General features: G+C 33.5%; 1 protein-coding gene across 14 annotated transcripts in view; it reads right to left on the bottom strand.

Annotated features, from left to right (window-relative positions):
* The window catches only part of LOC126926891 (uncharacterized), a 158,627-nt gene that overhangs the window by 97,261 nt on the left and 39,652 nt on the right, over positions 1-21,714 (bottom strand). For 6 of the 14 annotated variants that reach the window (XM_050743239.1, XM_050743254.1, XM_050743241.1 and 3 more), the window contains exon 2: positions 11,707-11,791. The exons of the other annotated variants lie outside the window; for them this stretch is intronic. The gene's annotated coding sequence lies outside the window, so the exon portion shown is untranslated. The remainder of the gene's footprint in view (positions 1-11,706; positions 11,792-21,714) is intronic. 14 annotated transcript variants of the gene reach the window in all.

The following is a 21,714-nucleotide window of genomic DNA, read 5'->3' as shown; positions in this document are numbered from 1 at the left end:
TGTTGTTTTCTAATTTCCTCTCTTTGCTGGCGACGATAAATCGGATAAATGTCAGAAACGGCAGTATTAAGTCGTTTTTACGTTCAGGATAATTAATTTTACTTTGTGTTGCTGTCGTTTTTCGGCATCAGATGTCTTGTTCTTTCATCCTCCACTTTTCAAAGTAATAAATACGCAATTTATGAGCAGAATGTAACATTACTGAGACATATGAACTCGTATACGTAGACATATCATAAGCAAATAGAATGTATATCGGAAGCCATCCTAAGCCACAAAGCAGGAATTAAGAATAAATAATAATATACGAACTCGTACGTGAAACCAAATTGATCAGTTACTGTTCTGGAAATTTTTTTTTTTTATCTGTATACCAAAATATATATGATTACTGTCCCTTGAACTAATCTTTCAGAAATTTTTATCATCTGGATGGAGTCGATTAGCTTGGCTATAAATACAATAACGAACGTTCCTTTAAAATTGGATAAAGTTTTATTAACCTCTCGAGAAGATAGAAACTTTATCTTGATAACTTACAAACTTATTAGTAGATTTATTATTATATATCTTTTATACGCTTTTGTAAATTTTTTTCATTTGAAAAATGTTTTACGACAGCGAATAACTGTAAATTTCAAATAAAATTCTAATGAAATAATGCCCGTTATGGTCGTTTTCCTGTGCATTTTAATTTATCAAGTTGATCAGCGTCGTGGCTTCTGAGCAACTCATATTTCAAGCAAATAGTACGTCGCCGATATGGCGCATGTACAATAAAGGAACGCTGGTCGGATGACGCGACCGCAAAACTTTTAAACTCGATGCGACGCACGTTGAACGTTCGATCAAATATCGGCAAATATTTCAATTAGTTGTACGGACGCCGATATCCGATATCGACTTGGTAGAAACGGTTATTATGGCTTCGTAAATTTTACAACAAATGGGATAGTTCGCCGCGAGTTTTCACCCACCACCATATTGCAAACTTACCGAAGAGTGGATACGCGTATAATTCGATTACAATCCGGAAATACGTGAGCCCCCAACGAAACGTAATATAAATGTTACAGTATATACATTTTAGAAACCAGAATATTCTGAGCGTTACATATGAGTGATGCGAATACCCACAATTTACATTGCAAAACATTTAATGAAAAAGAAACTTTTAGATGAAATTTTCAAAATAAATACTACGTATAGTGTACATATAATATACATATAACGCGTATCGAAGAAAGGAATTGTTTATTCAACTATAGATAATTCTGTGTATACTCCATCACACGATGTATGTTCAATCTATAGAATCCTAACGCTAGAAAATTACTCGGAACTGGAAGTATCAACGTTTGCTCGAAGCGACGACGATGATACGAGAGCTTGTTTCGTGGAATCTGAATAATTTCCTAGCGGATCGTACAAAGTACATAAACTACGTTTCAATCACCTTTGTGATAATCCAGCACACGTACGCACGCGTTCGTTATCTTCGCTTTTGGTATCGCGAATCGACGAACAGGATCGAGGAAACAGAACAGAAATTCCTTTTGAGGCTATTCAGATGCGTGTAATTCGTGCTACGAAATTTATGCGTGCACCCGGGGTGTAAGGCACACAAGATGTTAGGAATTAGGTCGACGTGTGTTTCGATGAACCGCGGTTCTGCGTTAATTAACCACGTCTGCTTCAATTCGTGGAGCGATCCAGTAGCGGCCAGAAAACAAAGTTCAACATGAAAATTTCATTCACCTACGAGTGAATGGTGGATTATCGTTATTTAAATAAATAATTGTTTGATTTTCTAAGATGAGAATCGTTTGAAAAGCGAAACAAACAAATTGCTGAAACTTTTCGCTAACTAAAATTGATTTAGAAAGAGTCTTCGTACACTCGTCGGTTTTTGGATGAATAAAAATTTCAATTAACGTAAAGTGGTAATATCGCGAATAAAATGTTCATTTACTTAAGGAAGTCGGTATTTTTTTTTTAATTCTAACGGAAACACATCTTACATATTTATATCTTTTCTAATATCTTTCGATAAAATTCTGCTGACATTTATCTTAATATTCTTAGAATCCTCAAAATCATTGAAATTTTTACAAAACGCTTTCTTCTTTCTTCGACGCAACATAATTGACATGTTTTCGAGATCTTTCCTGTCGGACATCTTTTTCTTTTCTCCGTCACGGAAGAACAATAGAGACAGGAAGAGAACGCTGAATTGGAAGCTATCAATTAAAAGCTGGCCGCTTGCCGAACAGTTGTCGATAACTGAAAAGATTCGATTTCGACAACCAGAAACAGATCCGTGTCTGTGATTTTCGCAATTCGACGGCGCGAGGTATCGATTATACATAAAAAAAACGTCACGGTGAATATTCGGATATCACGGATATCCGAATATTCGTTTGACAAGAGAAGGTTTTCATCTTTCGAAGATATTTGCATCGCTGTCCAATATATGGTCCAAGATGTGACGATTTAATTATCAATATCATAATTGTTCCAATTCTGTAAACTATTGTAATTATTTCCGTTTTGATTTAAAAATTGCCTATTTATAATACGAATATAAAAGAAACCTGCCACGTACGTTTTATTCTATTTATGAGACAACACATCCCCTTCGGATTCATCTTTGAAGTAGTGTCAGTTATTTTCAGCTCGATTTACACACGATCCTCTCCTGTTAAGTTTATCAAGAGCTTTACGTATCTTTTTCACCACTGATTGTATTATTTGGGTTTTCCATTTTCCATGCCATTCGTCCCTTTTTACTTCACATACGTGTCACCTTAAAGAATTTCACCGACACGAACGTCAAAATTCCGTGGCTTTTACGGAAAAGGACTATTACCACTTCGACATGATAAGTTTTATCTTTTGCTATATTCGTTCTCTGTCATGAAACCAATTTTTAGGTAACAAAAATTACGTTTGATTAAAAAATTGGATATTTACGAAGTTTTTTAATACTTATTGCTTCATAATACTTTAATTAATTTTTTTGATTAATTAAATAAATTTCTAGGAAGCGACATCTCTTAAATATTTGTCAAATTCATGCATAATTTCTGATAAATTAATTCGAAATTGGCCGATATCAACGATCTAGATTTCAATATTAGACTTTCCACAAGACCCAGAACTTTTAAAACTTCGTGAACCTTAATCCATCACGCGATTTGGCTATCAAAAAATGTCCCTGAAATTTGTACATGCGATAAATCGCTTTCAACACACTTCCAGCTAATTTAGAACAGTGTAATTTTTACTTACTTTTTACTAATATCTATAATATCATATCGATATCAATAAATTGTTTTTTATATAACGCGATTAGATTACGCCTAGATTACCTATATTATACCACACGTATATCATAACTTCTTTATACTGTAACATATAATATATGGCCGACCGTAAATCACAAATGTGGATCAAGATTTTCAGGCTTTGAATATAATCACGTATTTTCAATCTTGAAAGTATCGTCGCTTTAGTTTCATCGTTAATTCTGTTGTTACAATACCTTAGTATCTTACAATTTTATTATATTATATTCTTTCATTACATTTTAGTATTACAAAATACAATAACTATAATGTTCGAGTCGAGATTCGATTTACTATCATTCCAAATATTATTTTCTATCGCATCCCATCAAATCGATATCCAAATTTCTGAAAGAAACTCGCGAAATAGAATATCGACATCTCAGAATATTCCCAAACAGAACTACAATATCGAGAATTTGAATCCCACGATGGACTTCAATTTCCAACCTGAACACGAACATGCACAACATCAAATCACGCTTCAATTAAAAAAAAAAAAAAGAAAGAAAACATGTTCCTCTCAACGCTATTCGAACCTTCGCTCATACGACACTTTTACCTAGTAGCTAAAGCGAACGATAAGGGGACGCAATAAAAACGAGAATGTCGGTCAACAGGCGTTCCAGCTAAAAGGAACACGGATAAGCCATTCGAGGGTTGAAAGAGCGGCATGAAGAGTGTACACTCGCGTGAACACACGCTTCCTAGCAACGGAGCAACAACCGAACAGTCACGTGTGGGTGGCCGACAAAGACCGCCTAGCTTAGCTGGCACAAAGAAAATTTTAACAGTCTGTCGATTACATGTAGGTACGCGTCGATACTGTGCCTTTGTCTCTTCGCCAGCTAGCAACGTAGACGTCGATTCAGCAGCACGTGAAATCTCGTTAATCGTTGACGCGTGTCGCGCCTCGTCGTTGAATAAGCCAACACGTTTCGCGCCAAGCTTTTACAGCTAGCAAGCTTTTAAACGGAAGAAGGGAGTCGAGCGGAGCCTCGACGTTTTTGGAACGCAAGAAGCGAGCACGACCCTCTGAACCCTACGTCTCAGACAATGGATTGATTATATGGCTGAGAAAGACTGACGGTAGAATTGTCGGGCGAGATGAAAGACGACAGGAGCGTGGATATCTACAGAGTAGACGAAATCGCGCCGAATTTTATAAATGATAGTACTATAAATGAGAAATGGTAGGGATGTAGATGAGTTATGTGGTCGTAGAAGGAATTGAAGGTAGGAAACGAAGTTGTAACGCGAGTTTCACAAGGGAACGACCGAAGAATGCGAGATTTAACTTCTCTATTGTTCGAATTGTGCTAAATAAGTCTTGTTTGGAATAAGCAAGTGAATAAGTGATCACCAGATTACAGATTTTTATGTATTCGTGAAAAATTTGTCGGAAATATAGAAATGCATGGGATGCACATAATAATATGTAAAAGTATATAAAATATAGTACTTCCTATAATATTAGATCGTCCGGAAAGTTCCTTTCGTTTTATAAGGAAATAATAGATACACAACATTTTCTGTTTTATATTATATTATCGAATTACGTATGATCCATTTTGTTTTATCAAAATAAAGATCACAACGTTCGACAGATTAGGTTTCATGTTTGTATAAAGATGCATCGTTGTAAAAGACGTGTCTGTGAAAGAAAGACACTTTTTGGACAACCTAATATTTAGTGGATACGATAAATGCATAAATTCAATTTTTAAGGAGTTGTACTCGTAACTACTAATCAGTATTTTTTTACAACTATCTCAAACCTAGGTATTATTGTTAGGTTTAGTCCTTTGCTTAGGGAGCCAGAAATTACAATAGGTCTAGAAATTAGTTTATGATCGTGGAATCACACGTTTGCGAACCAGACAAATTACTAGGGCTGTGTATCCTCAATGTTTAGTCACATGTCGTAAATCCGCAACCCAGAGTACCTACATCGGCAGTTAGCGAGCAGAATTCTTTCTCGATGGATGCTCGACTGCTCACTAACATTGAACCAGCTTGGAGAATTTGACGATTTGTAAGAGAGGGTAAAACCGCCATTAATTCACCGTAAACGTCTACATCCGGTTACTTAATGTAATTCCCTTTTTCTAGAATGGAAGTTTCATAAGTTTTTTTAACGCAATGTTTTCATAATTCGCAAGCATATCTGTACAGTATAATTCGCATAGTTCAAAGTAGAACAAAGTAAAACATTTGTATACCTCATCGAGAGGTTGATCCTTCAAGAAGGATTTTTTACAGTCAACACACCGTGCAAGGAACATCAATGTTCGCACGTGATTTTCACTAACACGAGCAGTAACGATACGATCCACACAAGCACTAGCAACGTAACTTTCCACGCGACTGAAATACGATTCAAGAGGCAGGAAGCTGTGTCGTGTAAAACACACACAATGTTAACAAAGATATATCGTTCTACGGAAAAAAAATCTGTAAGAAGAAAGTAACAAACCGAGGGAGAGCTTCTTTACACATCAATCGGGACGGTTCTTGCTGGAGAGTTTAGAACAATCTTTACGTGTCATACGTGCAACAAGTTACGACCGTCATTTGTCTGAAAATAGTTCCACTAACATAAAAAGAAACAACGAAAGGAATATCTTTGCATTGTGGAAGAGGTAAACGACAAATATTCTACGCGTGGTAACGAACAAAAGAATCATCGTAGAGAGAAAGATAAAATGGATTTAACCGATGGAAGTAATAGTAAGACAATTTCGAAGAATATAGGCGGCGAGAAAACTACATAATGGTATTATTTCGCATAAAAGAATCGTAACGCAAAAGAACAACTGTGAAACTGCTGGAAACAGTAAATTCTGCATAAACGAAGATGCTATAAAGTTCTTACAATTAGAATGAGCCAGGGGGTAATACGAGAGAGGGTAATAACTGAACTGACAATAAAATCAATCTGACGGTAAAATCCCTTCAAATGGATAATTCTTGCGGTTATAATAGGCACTAGGAACGAACAAACGAGTAATGGAACATTCTTATCAATTTATAACATCGTAGGTAGATGTAAAATAAGACTATGAAACCGTGATAGAAATCGTTATGAAGAAATGTTATTCTCCATTGAGATCTAATTTTATAGTTTGTACAATTCTAAAAATTTACTTGAAACTTAAAACTCTTGACTCGTTTGCGTCATCGAAATTTTAAGATGCCGTAGAAATTCATCAGAATATAATCAACGTACTTGAAAACATAATAAAAAGACAACGCTTGATTAAAAACTGATGATTTTCATCTGTGTTTACAACGTTCAACGAATACCGGAAATAAAATAATTCTTGTTCCTACGAAGGAAAATTTCAATCGAGATAAATCCAGTTTTTCGCGAGCTGCAGCGAATTCCTTGTTCCGTATCTTCCAGTCAACCTAGTCGCGATGTTTTGCCAATAAATCCGAGTGGAAGTAAACAGAGAAGAGAAGAGAAGAGAAGAGAAGGTAAGAAATTAGAAGAGGGATGAGAATGTTGGAATAAAAGTGAAACGAGAGGCATTTCTTCATCGAAGGTTTTGCTGTTTCGTAGCGACGTGAACAAACGAACCTCTTGCTTTTTGATTAATGTCTCCGAGGAGACGAACAGATGCGAAAAAAGTGTCGTCGTGTTCTATGAAAGCTGCTCGGCAGCAAAAACGTGGAAAATAATGGAGGAACAGGTGAAGATACGGGCTTGCAGATTGATGAGTGTTATGTTGAATAATGTTTCGAACAGACGGGTCAAAATGATGCGATTTGTTGGAAAATCTCCTAGCGCTCGCGACTAAGTTGTTATTATAATAGTGTTTATCGTATCAGATAACAGAGAGAATGTGTTAAATTATATTTGAATGAAGCTTTAATTGAAATCTAGAATGAAATATAAATACGTATCGAAGGCTAAACTGTATATAAATAAAGCTATATTAACACATATTCAATTTTTTATTGTTCATTATTAGATCAGTGGCACGTACACGTACACGCTTGTACATGAAATAAACAGTCAGCAACGAGCTAATATCGTTTGATTAAAAATTCGCAAATGATAAATATAATTCTCGTTTGTAATTAAAATGTCACGAGGGCGAATATTTATGTGGATTTAACTTGGAAATTGCGGAGACTGGTTGAATTCTCGTTGAATCGTAGATAATAATAGTATATAGAAGAGAGATCTCTCCTAACGTCACGGCAATTTATCATAGCTGGAAAATAAAAGTATTTATCCGCTCTAATCTGAACATTCGACAAAATAAATGAGAAACGAGGTATAATCTGGAAATAATGAATTGAACTCGGAGATGGTAAGATTAATCAACGTTTCGTGTTGGAATAGCTAAAACAGGCAATCACTTTGCTACAACATCGCTTTGTATGGATTCAGCTTCGAAACTGTTATTATAAATTCATCAAAAGATCTCCCAATTTACTCGAATTCATAAATAAATAAGACGGTAATATGAATTCCCATGTACGTCAATTTATTATGAATACACGATAACGTGATATTCGATAAAAGATTTAAATGGCTAAGATGAAATTAAGTCGAAAATGAATATTGTTTAAAGAACATGGGTGTCTGTATAAAAACGCCGATTCGAAATGGAGAAGAGAGGTTCCCACGTTCATAGTTTTCAGATAAAATCATTGAACAAATGCTTCATCAATTACTACGAACAAATATCGGAAATTATATTATACCAGTTATACATATTTTCGAAGCTTGAATAAATATTATTCGCTATTATCTTCTACATTATCGGAAATTCTATCGACTAGACATTCGGAAAAATATTCATTTCCGCCCAGGATGCAGGGATTACGCGAACCTTCTGCAAATATCCATCAAAACAAATACTTTGTTACTGCTCTAACAGTTTTTAGTAATATTAATCCAGAAATATTCACGAAATAATTATAATTGTAGTATTTAGTACGTACAGATTACGCGAATCTTTTATAAAATCGTGGTTCGATTATTTATTAATAGTTTCAATCTTAAGTTATAAAAATTGCAGGGAAATTTTCAGGCAAATTACAGTTATACTGTTTCATACTACGATGCAGAGGAGAATGATATTTGAAAAATTAAAAATATGAAATGGTTCTATAGAAAAATGTTCTATAGAAAAAAGTTTGTGAATTTTTTGAGACTTCGTTAATATCGGTTAAATTAAACTAATTTTTCAGTTAATTAACAGAACTCTCATCTTCTGACTGCTACGCTTAATAATGAGATTTTATTCCATTATTATGAACCTCGCTCAGTTATATCTTCGTTAAAAACTAGATGAACGTAAAAAAGACAAAACCAGGCCCATGCAATTATAGCGATTGTACTGTTTTAATAAATTCTAATAACAACACAGTACAACTACGTAGAAACAGGATAAAATCGAGAGGACATTGATTAAACGATTCAATCGTTACGATGTTAAGAAGTATTTAACCCCGTTTTGATATCAGGTCTGTAAGTATGAAACCGGAATTTGCCTATAGATGGCCCTAGCTGATAATGTATGTTATCACTAATGTGATGTTATCACTAAACTGCGTCATTGATACCAAAAGTCTTTGTTGACATTTCACATACAATAAACGTGTATTTTCTATACAAAAATTCCGGTTTCATATTTACATACCTGGTAGTCTTGTAAAATAACTCTTAGATTAATTAATTGCTCCTACGATTTACTGTTACAGTATCTCAAAACGTAAACAATTCGGTATCATATGTTTTATACTAAACAGCAATAACGACATTTTTAATTTATATCAAATTACATTAAAGATAGACCTTGTTCAAGTTAATAAAATTAGTTTATAGTTACACAATATTGTTTCATAAAAATGTTCTTAATCTTTGATTAATACAATTCGCCTTTTCTTTTTCGTCACAATAATAGCCAATCGATTATTAAGAATCAATAAACATCGACTTGGCTATACTACGACAAACATATACTACTGATTGTTGGAAGAAGAGCGATTTAACGAGAAAACTGAAACAAACCTTGTCTTTCTCCTTATACGTATACCCACCATCTTCGTTAACAAAGTAATCTATTTACACAACCATTCTTATTTACACACACGTACATACGATACAAATAATGCATGGTCGTGTGTGTCAGTGTGCAAATATTGAATATTATCAGATTGATGGAAAAATATCGTTCTTCTTATTCTTTAAAAGGAGCAAAATTAAAAAGTATCGGCGTACTATCTCCTGTCTGAAATATCTTTTCACATTGAATTGGTACATTGATATCAAATACTTACGTCCTTCAATGTCATTATAAATAAAGAAGTAGCGTATTTTTTCAAAATACTCAATAACTTTGTTGAAGGAAATTATGAAAGAAAAATATTCTTTTTTTAACTACGCTTACTAAACTGTTTTCATATAACAAGATGTTGCATAGAAATGAAGGAAGTTGCTAAACTAATTTAATTAGAAAATATGTAATATGAATGTCTATTAAAGTTAGCAATTAATTGCAAGGTTCCATTAAAATTTCATATTAATTGTATCGTTCGATTGAACCATTACATTTTATTTCCCCAATGATATTATTGAACATTATCAAACTCAATCTAATACACGCTATCTCAACCTTCTCGAAACGCAATCTCCAACTCCAATCCTGTATCATTTTTCCCAATTTTCCTGTCTTCGTATTCAATTAGCCCTGTAATAATTAACGAAAACACAATAACGTCGCGTATGAATTATTTCACTGGCACTGCGGGGCATTTTATCGGAACAATTCAAATTTATTAATTAGGAATGCAAATAGTCACGGCAGAAGTAAATCCTCTGGCGTATCCCCGCAGCTCGTCAATAATTTACACGGATGTTATCTTGTCGATCGTCAAAGCTCGTCGGCAGGAACATCTGCATGCCGTGCAATTAATAGTTCCGCCCGATTATGGTAAACTGCTGCCTATACGTGATTCGCGAACCAAATTAGTGGAACATTACTGCTAACGATTACATTCCGTGCATCTTTATTCGGACAATAAGGGACAACATAGGAATATTGTTATCGCAAATAATCGAAACTGCTTTTGATATATTACCATAATCAACTGCTGGAGAAATTAAATAATCGAACGTGATAAAAATAAGGAAAATTTGAAATTATCGAGTTTCTAGCTCTTTTATAATGTACGAAAAATTCAAACAAGTGGCAATCATTTTTTCTAGACAAACTTCTGCGATATATTCTATGTATATATGTAAATTAGGAAAAATGTTATAAATTAAACGGTGTTAAATGTCATAGGTAATTTGAAGATTAATTAAAAAGTTATAAGAAAGATACAAAATATGAAAAGAATGGTAATTGATTTCAAGCAGTAGTAGAAGGGAAGAATAGAATGTCCCATTTCGAAATGTCCACCATCCCTCTTAGTAAATACATACGAGACTGATGATAGCGTAGAAAATCAAATTCGTTAGTCAACGAAGTTCATTTCGATTTTATATCGTTTATTTTATTATATTATTTCAGTGAATCGATCATCGACATTGTTCCTTTTGCGAAATTTTCAACACGTAAAAAATTAGTAACATGAAGTAACATGAAGCATAAAGTGGAACATATATAGAAACACCAAAAATTTTGTAACACCTTAGAAAATGAAAATTGATAAACAGGACACTTTATTAAGTGTACAAATTAATCGGATGCCTTTATATGTAATCCATCGTAACTCTGTTATAAATTAAAAAATTTCTCTTATCATTCTAAGGTTTTGGAGTGACAAGTTTCAATTTATTAAATTGTTTCTATTTAATTTATACTTTTATTTAAGTATTTAAATTATACTTTTGTTGATTATATTTTGTGTTATTCTACACCGCTGACTATCTGGAAGATTGAAAGCTATTTTGCTTTTGATAATATGTTTAATTGTGTAAATAACACAATAACACAATAATTATAAATTACATGTGATAAAGGCACCGAATCAACTTGTACATTTAATAATTAAGCAAAACAGTTATGTTTCCAGTGAATGTTATTGCCGTACTTAATAATTAAAAGAATAAGGTGTGCATCAAAAGTTTGATATTTTCATGATGCAGATATACATAGTCATTATACGATTATATCCTAACATAGCTGTTTCAATTAGTATTCGAAAGGAGTATAATTACTGTTGGATACAGTTTATACTCAGGGAGCTGAAATTGTAACAGCTATTAAGACACGTGTAAGAAAGGTGTTTTGCTTATGGTAATATCGATATAGTGCCATGAAAAGGAAGTACATCAAGATTTCGTAGGGATATAATTAGTAGTCGCGATGTAGTTATCGATGAATTTACTCACAAGGTAAGTTACCCAGATGTTAAATTAGTTTTGAAGAAAAAAGACGGTCGAAGAAAAATGGTGTCAAAGTCCGTCATAAGCAGCTCTGAAAAATGAATATAAATAATTTTCTGTTTATTTCCAAAGTTCTTTCGTACACACACAAATAAAACAGTTAAAACGAAAACAAGAAACATCAATGTAGCATATAGGATCGATAATGGATGTTTAAAAATTTATTAAATATTGTGGTGGGGACATTAGTGATTTGAATGAAAAGTTTAACGCGCAAACTCGAAACAAAATTTAGTGTATTAATGTATAGCTTAACATCCAACGAAATATTGAATTTTATCATCTTACGGAAATTCTTCATAAAATTCTTAATATTATCAGTTGATAATTAGAATTGCCCATTAGGATAATTTTAATACACAAAACATTGAAACCATTTAAATTCTTTTATTAATTTTATAAATTTATACTTAGGTACTTTATATTCTCGGGTATTAATGCTTTCGTCGATACTTCATGTTACTATTTGAAAAATATTTTTATTAACACTTCCATATTTTACATTTCCCGTTATTAATATTCTATAATTCCTACTTCACTACGCTATTCAGAGGACCTACGATTCGACACAGAGAATGGCAGAAAATGGCTTTTTCAAAAGTTACACGATCCCACAAAGTTACACTATTAAAGGAAACAAGATGAAATCGTGAGTAAAACTACGATCCCTTGAAAGTCGGGCAAAGGTAAAAGGCACACGTTTGAACGCCGTTCAGAAAAGATTTCCCTCCGATACTACCACTTTACCTTGACACGTGCTTTGCATTCGTCGTCTCCGTGTCTACGATCGATGAACCTCCGATTCGAGACGTACGAAAACGTCGACGAAAACTAGATTCGCCACGGAACGTGACGTCCCGGGCATGATTTTTCCCTCGCTTGAAATTTCACTGAAATTTCGGCACGTAACCTAATAATCGAACTTCGCTCCATCGGGACTGCGAAAGCGAGTTTGCGACGAAAGCGTGAAACGACGATGTTTAAACGTCGAACAGGGATCGAACTTGGTTCCCAGTCTTTGTAATAGAATTATTATTGCGGAGTTACCCTTTTCTGCAGGGGTAAAAATAATAAGAGAGAAAGGAGGAGAAAGTTCGAAAGGGTCTTACGCCTTGAAATTCGTGTTTTATTTGATTGATTTGGAAGTTTAGTTTCATGGAAGTATGAAGAATAGGGTGAGAGAAAATGATATGATTGGATTGATCTGTTGGATTTGCAATGTAGAAAAATTCAATCTAAATAATCTCCTTTCCTTTTAATAAGAGTTTGACGCTTAACAGAAATAATTTGGAAATAAAACTAATTGTATGACTCATTCGCATATCAAATTTTCCTTATAAACATGTATTTAATTTACTATCTTACAACAAAACGTCAAACGACCTCAACAATTTCATGATTTAATTTACTATGAAGTAGTATATAGTATCGATATAATTTTGTTTCTTCGTCCTTTCTTTCTCACATATCTTTCTTAAATCAAAGCGACCCTTAAAATTAAATAAACTTCAATAAGCCAAACTCAGGATAGATCGCTCCGACATTACACATTCTCATCTTATCAGAAAAGACAGAACTCCGACAACACCATCGAACAGCTACATTGCTACTGGACTAAAATTCGAAGAGGCAAGACGCAACTTAGAGATATCCAACAACATATCAGTTCTAACTGATAGAACACAATGTAAAAAAGCTCCGAAGTTTTTAGAAGAAACGTACTTTTTTTCACCGTCTATAGAAGCATACAAACCGTATCAACTTGCTAACTAACAAATAGTTAAATAATTACTTAATAAATAACTAAAACAGTTGTACCAAGAGTTAAGCATGTAGATATTATTTAACATTTATATATATAGAATACACGTAATCACTAATACCTCACCAACTAATGCAGCGATAAACAAGAAATATAACAGAACTTAAATAACCTATTCAAATATAAAACTAAGCAAATGGATTATACACTAGGTTTCCCTTAGAACTATGTATCCACTTCATCATCTTCCAATGAAACCAAACAGCCTGAAACCTTCCACAATTACCCAAACTCCGATGATTAAATTCCAACCTGTCCTTCGCCATCTCCGCAAACATCTCCTCCAATCAACGCAACTGTGAGAACCAAATATATTCAGACAATAGACCCCTGTCTTATGCTTAAGAAAATAATCTGCAAGACATACACAAGTCGCGGAAACGAATCGAAACAGGTCACACAAAGAGCCGAAAAAGGGACAGCTAACGATCGAAGGAACGCTCTGTCAGCCCCTCGTTGTCCAGGGACTTAAGCTCCATCGATTTCGCATGGGGGTTAGGTTGGGCCGCGATATTAGCCCCATGGCATGAAGTACGCGTAGCTTTTTCAACGGGATTTTACACAGAAAGGAGAAAGTATGGCCAAGAATAAAAGGGAAGCCATGGGCGACGAGATTGAAGGCGAGGAAAGATAAATAGGCGGCCGGAGTGGCGTATTGGTGTTATGAAACGGGAAATCGCGACGAAAAGGGAGGAGCAGCGCACGTCGAAATCATGGTATCACGGGATTTCACTGGAAAATAAGGGGACAGAATGTGACGTGACTTCGGATCTCGTTTGACACGCTGTCTTGTCGGGCCAACTCTGATTTTAGGATAGTTTGGTTAAATTTTAGTTGGAGATGGTCGACCAGTGTGCTTTTTCACGATAATGTAACAAACCTGAGTATTATGCAACTATTTGATTATTTGGAAAAATCGTGGACCACAACGCTGCAAAGATTCTACAATCGAAATTTGATGTATTTTTTACAAATTGCAATTTTTCCATCTCAGCTATAATGGCCATCGTCATTTCTTCAATGCGAATATCAATACATTGATTACAAAATATGTTTCCAATAATTCTTTGCAGACTACTTCATACGTAGTTTCATAAGAATCAATGATTTATATTTGAAATCTCTGTGTTGATATTAATGCGATTTCTTCGGTATCTCATCTTGGAAATGGATTTATCAAACCCAATATGTTACGTCTTTCCCTTTCTTCTTTATCTTATGGTACACATTTTTTTTTAACACGAACCTTACCACAGCCGGTCAAATGACTGGTTTCAAAATTCAATTAAAATGGTACGTTCGTTGCTATTTCTTCTGTTCATTTAACTTTATGTAAATTCTTACGTTATCTGATTAATCAATTTCTCAATTTTTGTTAATATAAGAAACTACATAAAGTTAGACGGATAAAAGAAATAACAAGGAATATAGAATTTTAAATTAAATTTAAAAACCCAAATTTCTTCTTCAAATACAAATCCTAATTCATTTAATCCATAGACATTCTTTTATAGACGATTCTCATATCGACATTCACATTCTAAATGCTTGTCTCTACTGCGGAGACCACGATAGATGTATAACAGATGCCGTGACGTGGATGGAAAAGCAGTTGCACGAACGATGAACAAGAGACGTTGCTGGAGAACATACAAGCTTTGTCTAATTCCTATGAATCCCTCTGTAATCTATGAATTCTGCTGTAGGTTTACAGCACGTGCGACACGAGCATGTAAAACATTGATTTACACGAGCTTTGCGTCAGCAACAAGCATTCGTAGTTTCTCCAAAATGTGAAAATAATAGCCGAAAATTTAAAAAAGGGTAGACGGAATTAAGATAATATAATATTTTACTCGTCCGAAAATCACAAAGGATTCACGTATTTAAAAACTCTAAAGATTAATTTACTCTTTTACTCGTATTTAAATTACTGTTGAATTGCTTAGCTTATAAGATTTCTTTTACAAATGTCTAAAAAGTATGTAGGAAGAAATTAACACACAGAAGGAAGAAAGATACGATTAAAAATGATTCAAAGGATACGCTACGGATAATTTCAAGTAATTATGCTATCGCTTTATATTTAATCCTTTGACAGCGTAATAAAATAACGATGAATTGAGAACGAACGATTTAGAAAATTATTTCCTTCTCGTCGAGATTTCTCACGCGTTTCTAGAAATCTGCGCTTGTACTTATTTACTCGTATATGTTCACAGTTGCACGTTTATAAGAATAAAAGTATTTGTCAGCAAGAATGAGATTAAGATAATCGATACAACGAAATCGGGACAAGTTATATATGTCATAACTTAATATCTGGAAAGAAACTTGCAGCCAAACGTCATATTGATCGACTTGATGCTCGAATTTCAGCGAGCTGACCGAGAACTGATTTCCAAGATCGGCATAGTTCCCGTGGCCCGCAAAATCTGGAATCGTGTCTGACGCGTCCGGGTCAGAATCAACAGTTTGCTCTATCGATTAGTCGCCACTCGCCGTGGCTTACGAAAAAGAGCGGAAGCGTAACCTTACTGACAACAGCAGGGAATCTTGGTGGAATCTAGGTTTCCACGTGTCGAGGGGGGCACGTTCTCGTTTCCAAGACAAACAATACTCCAAGACGCTCGATAAATGAAACGAAGAATAAAGAAAAGTATTATATAAGAGCGCGATACTTCATCGTTCGTAAAATATTGCATTTCTGCTAGATTTAATGCATTCTTTATATATATATATCGCGGTATAATTAAGAATACAATCAGATAACGGGTGATTTTACATGAAAAAGATATGATATAAAATTTTATTATTGGAGGCATGGTTTTCGAGAATTTATCGATTTTATAAATTTATGAGTTATTTTTGATTTTATGAACATTAAAAAGAAAAAGATTTCGTTGATTTTATTTAATTATTTTCGATTTGCAATTTTATATACAAACAAATGCACTTGGTTTCATTAATTCTTCTTGACTTCGCAAATCTTGAACAAAAATATAGATTTCGTTGGTTTCGTTCGTTTCTTATTTAAGAATCTCAGAGAAAAGTAAAAATTAATTTTATGAATGATTTTTTATTCTGAAAGCATGAAAAATACAAATTTGATTGAATTTACGAATCAATCATTTTACGTGGAGCCTCAAAAAAGAATAAAATCGGTTACTTATCCACGACGTAATGTAACAGCATTTAATCGAAGCCGAGATCTCCTCAACCAACGACATTACATTTATATCTGTCGACAATTTATTTTTATTTCTTTCGATATCACGTCGATATTAAATTCATTTTCAACTAGCCTCGTCCTAATTTCATTAATCCGATATTTACCCATGACCGAGACTTTTATTTACATTAATACTTTTACGTCCCCCTCTCTAATATCGGTTTCTCGATATTTTGTTATCATCGATTGTAGTTCACCTACGTATTTAATTAAAAAAGATCTCATCGTATCTTTGCCTCGGTTCATCTTTTCAACATGGAAAGGTGATATGAAACATCGATCGTGCTGCATTTAGAAAAAGAAAAACAACTTTCGTATTCGTATCGAATTTTTTAAATTCGAAGAACGTTTAAACGAAAGTTTAGTTTAGTTGGAAAAGCTAACACGAACCGATGTACGCAATTCTAGTTTTGTGACCTACTTTTCCATCGGTTATTTGTCAAAACTTGTTCAACCATGTACATTTTATATTTACTATGTTCTAATAAATCTCGGTAGAAACAAATATTACGTGCTAACACAAACATTGTTCGCAAAGTTGCAACAAGCGACTAGCGATCGTATAAATTATTATTACGTCATAGAGCCAGCTATTTGACGCGTTCGATATTCGATGATTTCATCTTTTGAATACTTACATATATAAATGCACTTCTTTTCTGTGGAAAAAGCTTCATTTTATAATAAATTTCATGTTCGTAGATATTCACAAACAATACATTTTACGTAACTTTATACGTATGTATTATATATCAATAGAGAAGAGGAAACAAAGCCAAAGTATGCTTCTGATAAATATTTCTTTTATTCTAAAATAATGGAGGAAGAAAAATTATACAAGACACCTATTTAAGTAAACGTGAAGTATTCAAATTACTAGATACAGTTCTTACGTTACGTTTTATACTTTTGTCATGAAAATCTTCATAGATTATTTGCAGACATTTTGCAACATAATATATTCAATCTTACCCTTATCTATAAAACTCAACAGAGTAAAATTCGTATGGGAAACCCCAAAATACTTTGTGTACACAAGAGCACGCGCTTTATTAATTTCACAGTCCAATATCTCTCGATTTTATTGGTTGGAAAAAGAAGCTTTTCATCGATAGGAGAAAAGGGATCATGGGACCTGGTTGCCAGTTTAATTTGAAAATCGGAGATAGTGGTAGGGAAAACAGCAATTTCCGTAGCTGTATTCCCAGCCAAAAAGGAGGGTGCAAATCGGCAAGCCGTGACTGAATCAATTATCCGTCTCTGATCTTCCAATCCCTTCTGGTCCCATTTTTACACGCAGTTGAATTCAACAAATCGGTTCGTTTTCACCTTTCTTTCATCCTACGCTTATACCTCATTTCGTCTCTCTGTTTCCTGTTTACGAAAATTCGGATAAATGAATATCTCGAATTGGGTCATAAAATGGGTGAATTTCGAATCACCTGATACGAGGATTTATTTCAACGAGCTACGAGAAGACTGAAACGATCTTTTCGATAATTATAGTGGAACGTGATGGATTTTGGTGATTTATTTTAATTGCCGTAACGACAAGTAGAGAGGGAATTTTATTCGTTGGAAAATATCTTGACCAAGTTAAGGATACTTGATGAAGATTCTGGCGAAATAATAAACTGTGGAAATAACAGGTTTTGCGCTGCGAATTAATTGTTCTACTATTCTAATTGCTTTTTTAATTACTTTGTTTGTTCTTTAATTCATTAGTGATCTTTGAACTGGATGAATTATATACATCTTCGTTATCGGTTGACGTAATTAGAAAAATTGTCATGTTAGGTATAGTTGATGTAAGTAACTATAATTATATGATAACTAATCGTAAAAAATTAACACAATAATATATAATTAACTTGTGAATCAGTTTTCTCTGAAGATTTTATTCGTAATTTCTGTGTTCAATTTTACGTTAAAGTTTTCCTGAAAACGTAAAAATCTTCTCTCCTTTAAACCACAAATGCGATCGAGACATGAAAGTTCAAGGATCATAACAGAGGTTAATCAAACCAAGGGAGGGATCGTTCCAAATATCGTTCGATCGGCGTTCAGAATTTATGAAAATCATCAGTGTCACCACGTTTCGCAGTTCGTTACCGAGAAGCTCGCCTAAATAGGGTACATCGGAGCAACCGATGCGACGGGTAAATTCACTGGAAACTTCAGAAGTTACGAGGTAGGGAAAGGAGGCCAGCCAGTGGCTTTACGAGAGCACCGCAACCGCTGTGACGCTGCTATCCGCAACAGAGGGACCAGACGCGGACGGTTCGAAAATTTGAGAAGCCCCAACAGGACTCTGTTGAATACGAAGAAATTGAAACTTCCTCGAGAGAGTTCGACATTGCATGTCCGTCTATCTCGTCCTCTTCTCTCTCTCTCTTTCTCTCTATCTTTGCATTTGCTCAAGGATCCATCTGAGAGAACTTCATTTTGTACAAACTTTCTTTACGATAAGGTCATATTTGATAAAGGAAGAAATAGAAGAATTATTCGGTAAAAATGCAGGAATTAAACATATTTGCCACAGTTTGATCATTTAATCCTAGAAATATATTTTTGTCCATAAGTATTACGATATATCCTGGTTTTACACAAGCTCTAAATTTTCGAAAAAACGATTAATCGATCAAAATTTTGCAAAGTTCGACTTAGGATAACGATTTGAGAATTTATAGAAATTATTTGTGAAAGTTACAAGATAAGATAAATGATAAATTAAGAATTATCCTATAACTATTAATATCGCCAAAAAGATTCGATTGCTTGGTAGACCTTAACTTTGCAAATCTCAGAGATCTTTTTAGAATACAGATTTTTTTGTATATTCAGAGATCCAACGTAATTCGATTACAATTTTTTATATTTCTATTTCACAACTGCAATTTCATTCTTTCTCAATTACCGACGACGTTGAATCAAAGTATCACTTTCAATTAAAAACCAACATCCCCTACGAATATTTCTTTTTACTTTCACATAACAACTAACCAACATTCAAAACAAGCATCGCCACGTTATTCTTCTCCCTTTCGAAAACACTCCAACGTAAGAGTGTCAATCTCTACATAAATAGAAAAAAGGATCTGTTTTTTGTAGGTTAACGACCTTTGTTTCTTTTTCTCTTTTCTCAACAAACCTTTTCCTCCCCTTTGTTTTCTTTCTTTTCTTTTTTTGTTCTTGCTGTTGTTGTATCTATAACAGCGCGCAATTTATCGAACTTAGAAAATTGCTTGTAATAAACAAAATAACTGAAATAATTGAATTGGAACGGCATACGATAGATATAAATACTAAAAAAAAATAAAGAATGATTTTTTGTCAATTAGTTAGGTATATATCGGTATACGTCAATCTTATAAACCAAGAAATCGAATCGAATTGCATCTCATCATCATGAAACGAGAAAGTTCCGAATAAATTCTGCGAACAAAGGATTTCCATGGAAACCGTATGATAATTAACGAACATGCTTCTCATTAGTACACAGGCACCTGATATCGTTAACCGGATACGAATCCAGCGCGATGCTGATTCTCCATTTATTAGATTTCTACTAAATATTCGTTATTGAAGCACGAGCAAATTTTATCTGGAATTTCGGTTCATGTAATACGATAAAAAAGCGCAACTGTTTTCGAAGAATTTCAATTTAAAAAAACAAACACGATTGAATGCTGTACAACAAATAAACAATGTAAAATACTTTCATTTAACATCTTTTTTGATAATTTTGTGCGTAGGTGAAAAGTTATTATTAACAATAATAATAACAGTAATAATATATAATTAATATATATTAATAAGAATAAATAAAAGTTATTAATCCAGTGAGTTTTTAATCAAATTACAGTCGATACAAAATTCGTTGTAAAACAATATATCATTTTAAAGTACACCAAGTTGTAGAATTAAAAAAGTCTATGCCTTATTACTAACTTTTTTAACACAATTGAAATTTATAATTTGTTGACACCATAAAGAGATAGTAAACGTTGCTCTTGGTCATTAACTAAAAATTCAGAAAATTTCATACAGCGTTACCACGACTTTAAGGAAATATTTACATACTTGTGAGCAATAATTTATAAAATATAGTATATTTCTAAGTAATTAGAGTACATTTAAAACCGATTAATTAAATCATTTTTACGTCTGTTTCAATGAACTTTAAAGGATCCGAGTGAGATGTTAAGTTAGAATAACACGAGCGTACAAATGGCCATTTCAAACAGTAAAATATTATTCAGATCGAGTATGATTTTATTAAGCAAGAAATTCATTATTTCATTATTTAAAAAAGTAGTCATAATGAACGACGGTAAAAAAATAGACGTTCCGAATATTTTTCGAAGCACGTCAAGAAATTATGCAGCATTCTCCTCGTTTCCCAACTGTTATTATCAAACAACTCTCCGAATGTATATTTTACTTGTAATTTATTCAGAACGTTGTGAGTCTTGGCCGAGCGCAATCAAGAATCTGTTTTCGAAACGACGACGTTATTAAAGTAATATATTTTAGGTGATAACGGCACTTTTTAGCATTTAAATTTGTTTTAAGTAAAATCACAGTCATTTCGCTATTTAATTAATGATCAAATATTTTCTTGGGTCTATCCATTAAAAAAAAGCAGTCTTCATTTTGTTAAGTTTATACTTAAAATCATAAAATGTAAAATTTTTATACGTTTCATTTTTATTACTTCAATTTTTATTTTCTAAAGGATTCGGTTACAGCTATCTTTGTTATTGATTAGACTCCGAAGAGAAAATTACATTTTTCCTTCTACAGTTCTTTTTATTAAAACTCAATTTAAATCTCGATTAGATTTCCAAGGTTTCTGATTAAACATCCCTCGAGTCTATATATCTAGTATGCCAGTCGT

Source organism: Bombus affinis, chromosome 2 (genome assembly GCF_024516045.1).
Source record: "Bombus affinis isolate iyBomAffi1 chromosome 2, iyBomAffi1.2, whole genome shotgun sequence".
Taxonomy (NCBI): domain Eukaryota; kingdom Metazoa; phylum Arthropoda; class Insecta; order Hymenoptera; family Apidae; genus Bombus; species Bombus affinis.
This window is presented reverse-complemented; position numbering and strand designations above follow the sequence as displayed.